The following is a 6,934-nucleotide window of genomic DNA, read 5'->3' on the forward strand; positions in this document are numbered from 1 at the left end:
CCATGGACCCTCACAGAGCAGGTACTATTTGGGTGGGGGGTCATTCTCATCACTGCGGTAACACTGACGTGGTGGTGGTGGTGTGTTAGTGTGTGCTGTGCTGGTCTGAGTGGATCAGACACAGCAGTGCTGCTGGAGTTTTTAAACACCTCAGTGTCGTCCTGTGGGCAGCGTCCTGTGACCACTGATGAAGGACTAGAGGATAAACAGCACAAACTATGCAGCAGCAGATGAGCTGTCGTCTCTGACTTATCATCTACAAGGTGGACCGACAAGGTAGTAGGATCTAATAGGGTGGACGGTGAGTGGACACAGTGTTTAAAAACTCCAGTAGCACTGCTGTGTCTGATCCACTCAGACCAGCACAACACACTCTAACACACCACCACCACGTCAGTGTTACTGCAGTGCTGAGAATGACCCACCACCCAAATATTACCTGCTCTGTGAGGGTCCATGGGGGTCCTGACCACTGAAGAACAGGGTAACAGTATCAGAGAAACAGATGGACTACAGTCTGTAACTGTAGAACTACAGAGTGCAGCTATACGGTCAGTGGAGCTGATAAAGTGGACAGTGAGCGTAGAAACGAGGAGGTGGTCCGAGTGTTATGCACGGGGGCTATGCATCTAAGATGTGACAATAAACGTGATTTGATTTGATTGATACGCCAGCATTATAGCTCAAATTGATCAAATACCAGTTACGCTCTTCTTGGTATTCGACAATAACGACAGGACTGTAAACAAAGCCGCCTACTCTGAGCCCGAGATTGCGCGTAGGTGTTGTCTTGTTACCAACATGACGCACTTTGGTCCAGGCGGCTGATGAGCGTCCTGCAGGCCTGATTGGTGTGTGTTGGATCTGAATTCTCAGTATGCAATCTCATCACAGCATCCATCCGCTGGCTGTTATAGTATTTAAATCTCAGAATCCCGGTGAGCTGGAACGTCATGGAACTTTACAGCCCAACCCCGTCTGGCTTCTGCCCCTACCCTCCTTCTGTTTGTTACCTTTCGCCTCTGTCCGACTGCAGCCTGTACTTATTATGGTGCCGTTTTCCTATTAGTTGTGTATGAATATATACACGTTATCTGTAGAGAAACATAGATAAGTAGTTCTCTTCTGGCACATATTTACTTATTAGTCTTTTCTGGTCCAGTTCCTGGTTGTTCCCTAGTTCCATGTTTTCCTACTTCCAGTCTCAATCCGGCCCTGTCCAGAAAGGCATCCGAAGCCCTGCAGTGCTTGTCAAAGGCCCAGTGCTTTCTCATTTTTACCCCTACCCCTTGTTTTCCAGTGTCACTTTGCCCCCTTGTTCCTGAGCTACAGGGCAGTGGTTGAGATCTTCCCTCTGAAATGAGACCTTCTAATAAAAGAGCATCACTTCATTAACAGCTACTAGCGCCGCTCTGTAGGCGACCCTGCCCGTCTGCAGGGGCATGCTTTTATGAAGAAAAGGACCATAATGCACAACATTAAACTAAGACAACGCAAAGTTTAATTGGTTGTAGTTGGTGTGGTGGTTAACACCTCTGCCTTCTACACTACACCAGTAAGAGTCCTTGGGCAAGACCCCTAACACCACCTTGGCCTGCCTGTGTAAAATGATCAAATTGTAAGTCGCTCTGGATCAGAGCGTCAGCCAAATGCTGTAAATGTAAAATTTCTCACATTTGTGGGTTTCTTTTGTCTCTTGTCTTCTCGTTTCTCTGTTTTTCTCATATCTCTCTGTTTGGAGTGTCTGAAAAGCCTCCGTTTGGAGGGTCATGTAGCCCAAACACTTCACCCCACCCCTCCATCTCAACAAGAATTGGGACGCCCCACCTCTAGACTTTAACATGCAAAACAGAGGGCTTAGGGCTCAGTGGTAGGGGCGAGGGGTGAAATGGGACTGGGCCAAAGTCCGCAGTTCAGTTTTTCAGCAACATGAAGGAATATGGGCCGAGGGACCTCGAGGCTGATAGGTTTATACATGTAAAATGTACGTTTTTATTTTATTTTATTTATTTATTTATTTATTTATTTATTTATTTATTTATTAAAAGTTCCCCTCAGATAAACAGAAAATGTGTTTTATGATCTACACATGTTGCTATATGCGTGCAGGCAGCCGTGGGCTGGTGGTCAGGGAGCTGAAGGTCACCAGTAAAATCCCCAGAGCTGACAGTACATGAACCTGACCCCCAACTGCTCCCTGGGGGCTGTGGATAGGGCTGCCCATCACTCTGGGCAAGTGTGTTCACCTCCCCCTAGTGTGTGTGTGTGTGTTCACTAGTGTGTATGTGGTGTTTCACTGCACTGATGGGTTAAATGTGGAGGTCAAGTTTCCCTGTTCTGGGACTAATAAGGGTCACTTAATCTAAATAAGCTCATAATTTACTGCTGAAAGCCAAAAATCTCCACCACTCTTTGTGTTGTTCTCTAAAAGTGATTTTTCCAGAGCAGATCACTGAAGAGACGCCGTCTGTTTATAGTTTAGAGCCCAGATTTGGGGAAAAACGGGTCGACTTTCAGTAGAAAAACAAACTGAGTTCAGCTTCTTTTATTATAAGGGTTTAAAATGACGTCACCGTCTATTAGACTGGAGAGAAGAGCTACAGCCTCACACGACGCCCAGCTTCTGAATGGAGCTTATGGAGTATGAATGTTATGGAGAACATGACCGAGAGCGGTTTGGGACCACCGGTGGTCCCGAGGAGCTGAAGAGGTTGAATTTAAAAAGCTTCTCTCAGCTTCTCTTAAAAACCAATCTCACAGCACTGCTTTGAAAGAATGCGCTCATGGGCGGCGCATGGAAGTCAACTGATGCTGAAACAGAGGGTTCAGACAGATTAAGCTGAGGAATGCCAGCTGTTGAGTAACTGTAGTGAACCAGTGTTGTGATAATTGTGATCTCTGGTTATGAATTATGAGTGCTCCTATATACGTTTTCAGTATGAGAGCTCCGACACCTTTTAATATGACCCCAATAACAGCAGATGAAGCCAGGATGTCGGAATGTATGTGGGTGCAGGAGGTGTGGGCTGCTCATGTCTGTGCATGTCAGTGGCTCCAACATGTTTGCCAGATGCTCCTGAATGATAGGCTGTGGGTTAAAAGCCGTCGTCTTAGCGAAAAGGACATTTTTATGAGCGGCTCTTATGATGTTCCAACCCCACACAATCTGACGAGAGCACATCCACAGGGGATTTTTCTCTGTGGTTCCCATTTGGACATTATAACAATAACTGCTGCACTTTTTAGTGGCTTGTCAGATAAAATGCTGAGGTGAGCTGCAGCGTTTCAACACATAACCTGTTCATTTTAAGCCTCCAGTTCACTGCACGGCTGAACAGTCGTCTGAACAGATCATGACAGACTGGGCGTCTCACGCTGTCCCACTGGATTTGTGGATTTTTCAGGATGACTGAAATATTGCAGATCCACACTAAACTTTTCAGCAGCTGCTGAGCCGAATGGAGCTCACTGATCTCACGCGAACTCTCGCGAACTCTCGCGTTCTCCTGTTACTGGGAGATGTCGATTCTGACTGACCCAAAAATCTCCAGACTAGAGCCGACCAGCTCAGACTCGAGGTAAAAGTCGTGTACTGTAACAGCGGCTTTAGTGAGGTAACACTGTTACTACACTGGGCTGGATTACAACCTGGGCCAGTGTCCAGGGACCTCTGATTTCTAAGAGCCTCAGGGCTTTTGTTTTTATTTTGAATGTAAAATTTACATTGATAGATCGATAGCACTTATTATTGTGGATCAATAAGTTATTGAAGACTAGTTGTGGGACATTTTTGTAGTTATACCAATGGAATATTTACGGAATATTTGGCGTGTAAGTGACTGTGCTGTAAATCGTATGTTTTACATGCCATGTCCAGATGTTTGTAGACACCTACACCCAACGTTCATCCAATGCTATTTTTTTAATAAGGAGGTATTAATAAGGAGTTTGTCCTCCTTTAGTGCAGTAACAGTGTAAACTCTTCTGGCAAAGCTTTACACTAGATTTTGGAAAATTGCTGTGAGGATTTGCTTCCATACGGTAACAAGAGCATTATAGAGGTCAGGTACTGATGTTGGATGGTCAGTTCTGGATCACGCCAACTCATCCCAAAGCTACTGCCTGGTGATCCATGATTCCGGAGAACACAGTTCCACACCTCAACGCTGGAGAGCTTTACACCCTCAAGCTGACACTTGGCATTGGGCGTAGTGACTCATGCAGCTTCTCCAGACAAAACTAGTAATTAAAAAGTATTTATATGTGCCTCAATCCGTCTTCTTTTCACATTGTTAGTCCACAGCCTGATAGGTTGTCTGGCTTGAGATGTTGTGATCACATCAGTTGCTATGTATGAAACGGCCCAGTGGCCTAATGGATAAGGCATCAGCCTCCGGAGCTGGGGATTGTGGGTTCAAGTCCCACCTGGGTCGTTGTTCAAACAGCTTTAATTAAGGTTTCTCAGGTCAGACACATGATTGTGAATGGATAAGAGCGTCTGCCAAATGCCGTAAATGTACAGGCAGCGTCTATTATATTTCAGACTCAATCATTAATAATATCATTCAATTTCACTACAACTTTTGTTCCCTGAAAAAGCAGCTCATCAGCAATACTCAAAATACTCACAAGACCCTAAAAATTACAAAAAAGTACACAAGCTTGCTGTAATTATAAAAAAAGTTTGGTGAAATGGTCAGAATTTTCCACTTATGTGAAAAGGGATTCCGCCTCTGCCGTCTCCTTAAGGAGGACCACCCTGTCCCCCTCTCCAAAACCACACGAACGCATTCTTTGATATACACTATATTTCCAAAAGTATTCGCTTGTCTGGCTTCACACGCATATGAACTAGAGTGACATCCCGTTCTTAATCCATAGGGTTTAATATGATGTCGGCCCACCCTTTGCAGCTATAACAGTGTCAACTCTTCTGGGAAGGCTTTCCACAAGGGTTAGGAGTGTTTATGGGAATTTTTGACCGTTGTTCCAGAAGCACATTTGTGAGGTCAGACACCGATGTTGGAATCATGTTGGAACAGGAAGGGGCCGTCCCCAAACTGTTCCCACAAAGTTGTGAGCATGAAATTGTCCAAAATCTCTTGGTGCTGAAGCTTTAAGAGCTCCTTTCACTGGAACTAAGGGGCCGAGCCCAACTCCTGAAAAACACCCCCACACCATGATCCCCCCTCCATCAAACTTTACACTCGGCACAATGCAGTCAGACAAGTACCGTCTCCTGGCAACCGTCAAACCCAGACTCGTCCATCGGATTTCCAGACGGAGAACCGTGATTGGTCACTCCAGAGAACCCGTCTCCACTGCTCTAGAGTCCAGTGGCGGCGCTTTACTCCACTGCATTCCACGCTCTGCATTGCGCTTGGTGATGTAAGTCTTGGATGCAGCTGCTCGGCCACGGAAACCCATTCCATGAAGCTCTCTACGCTGTTCTTGAGCTGATCTGAAGGCCACATGAAGTTTGGAGGTCTGTAGTGATGGACTCTGCAGAAAGTCGGTGACCTCTGCGCTCTATGCCCCTCAGCATCCGCTGACCGCTCTGTCATTTTACGTGGCCGACCACTTCGTGGCTGAGCTGCTGTCGTTCCCAATCGTTTCCACTTTGTTATAATCCCACTGACAGTGGACTGTGGAATATTTAGTAGTGAGGAAATTTCACGACTGGACTTGCTGCACAGGTGGCGTCCGATCACGGTACCACGCTGGAATTCACTGAGCTCCTGAGAGCGACCCATTCTTTCACTAATGTCTGTAGAAGCAGTCTGCAGGCCGAGGGGCTCGGCTTTACACACCTGTGGCCATGGAAGTGACTGGAACACCTGGATTCAATGATTTGAATGGGCGAGTGAAAACTGCTAGAAATATAGTGTTTGTTGCTGCGGCGACTTTCATGTCATGCTTGACTGTTTACATCATCGACTTGACTTAGTAGTAATACTAAGTGTTGGTGTTTCACTGCACAGATGGGTGAAATTTCCCGTTTGTGGGTCTTTTAATCTTGTGATCCCTGCATCTCCAAATGTATCCAGTGAAACTGCTTAACAACTTATTACATATTTTTCTTAATAACAAACAAATTACAATTTTTGTTTTGGAGGTAATTTCAAGGCAGACTAAGGTTTTATTGAGCGTTAAGTAATATATAATTGGGCTAACTAGGGAACAAACAAAGCTGCTCCTGAATGAAGAGTGTCTGGCTCTTGCTTGTGAGCTGAGCCAGTTTATCTGACTCACAGAAAAGAGCTGGAATGCCTGTCACTAGTTGTCATGGTGATATGGCCCAATTAATGGTGATAGACCATGGTGAGAAAGACAATCCAGGGTTAAACTGAACTAATTATCAAAGCAAGACATCATGCTTTGTGAGAAGCCCCTGTTCCATTTACAAGGATGACATTTATTGATGAATGCGGTATCAGTAAGCAGTGGCCACAGTGGCCCCATGGGATATACTCATACGCCCTATTCGAGCTGGATTAGTATTAATATAGGAGGTAGTGTCATTTGTGTGTGACTTGCCTGGACAGTTCATACTGCATAAAGGATCTGTGTGATTTCCTTAAAACACCCCAAACAGCCCAGGTTGAAAATTCATTTAAGAATTATGCAACAGGCGCCACAGTAAAGTGGTTTCATTCAACTCACCAAATGCCGCCCAACATGACAGAAAACACACTGCGTTGCAAAAGGCACTTCCATGATATTCTATATTGTTGATATCAGTAGTCGTCCTGAACTTCAAGACTAAGGACTTTGATGATATCAAGCTCCATTGTAGCTGTTAGTCTTGTCTTTAGGTCACAGTAAATAAATAAATAAATAAAGGTGCTGTTTGCTATTACCTGGGTTATCTATCTATCTATCTATCTATCTATCTATCTATCTATCTATCTATCTATCTATCTCTCTGTCTGTC

The 6,934-nt window shown here is 45.0% G+C and overlaps 1 non-coding gene across 1 annotated transcript; it reads left to right on the plus strand.

Moving 5' to 3' along the window:
* The first annotated feature begins 4,360 nt into the window (after positions 1-4,360).
* On the plus strand, positions 4,361-4,433 carry trnar-ccg. Its single transcript has one exon. It is a non-coding gene; the product is annotated as a tRNA-Arg (tRNA).
* Positions 4,434-6,934: the final 2,501 nt, after the last annotated feature.

This window comes from Pygocentrus nattereri, chromosome 8, assembly GCF_015220715.1.
Source record: "Pygocentrus nattereri isolate fPygNat1 chromosome 8, fPygNat1.pri, whole genome shotgun sequence".
Lineage (NCBI taxonomy): Eukaryota > Metazoa > Chordata > Actinopteri > Characiformes > Serrasalmidae > Pygocentrus > Pygocentrus nattereri.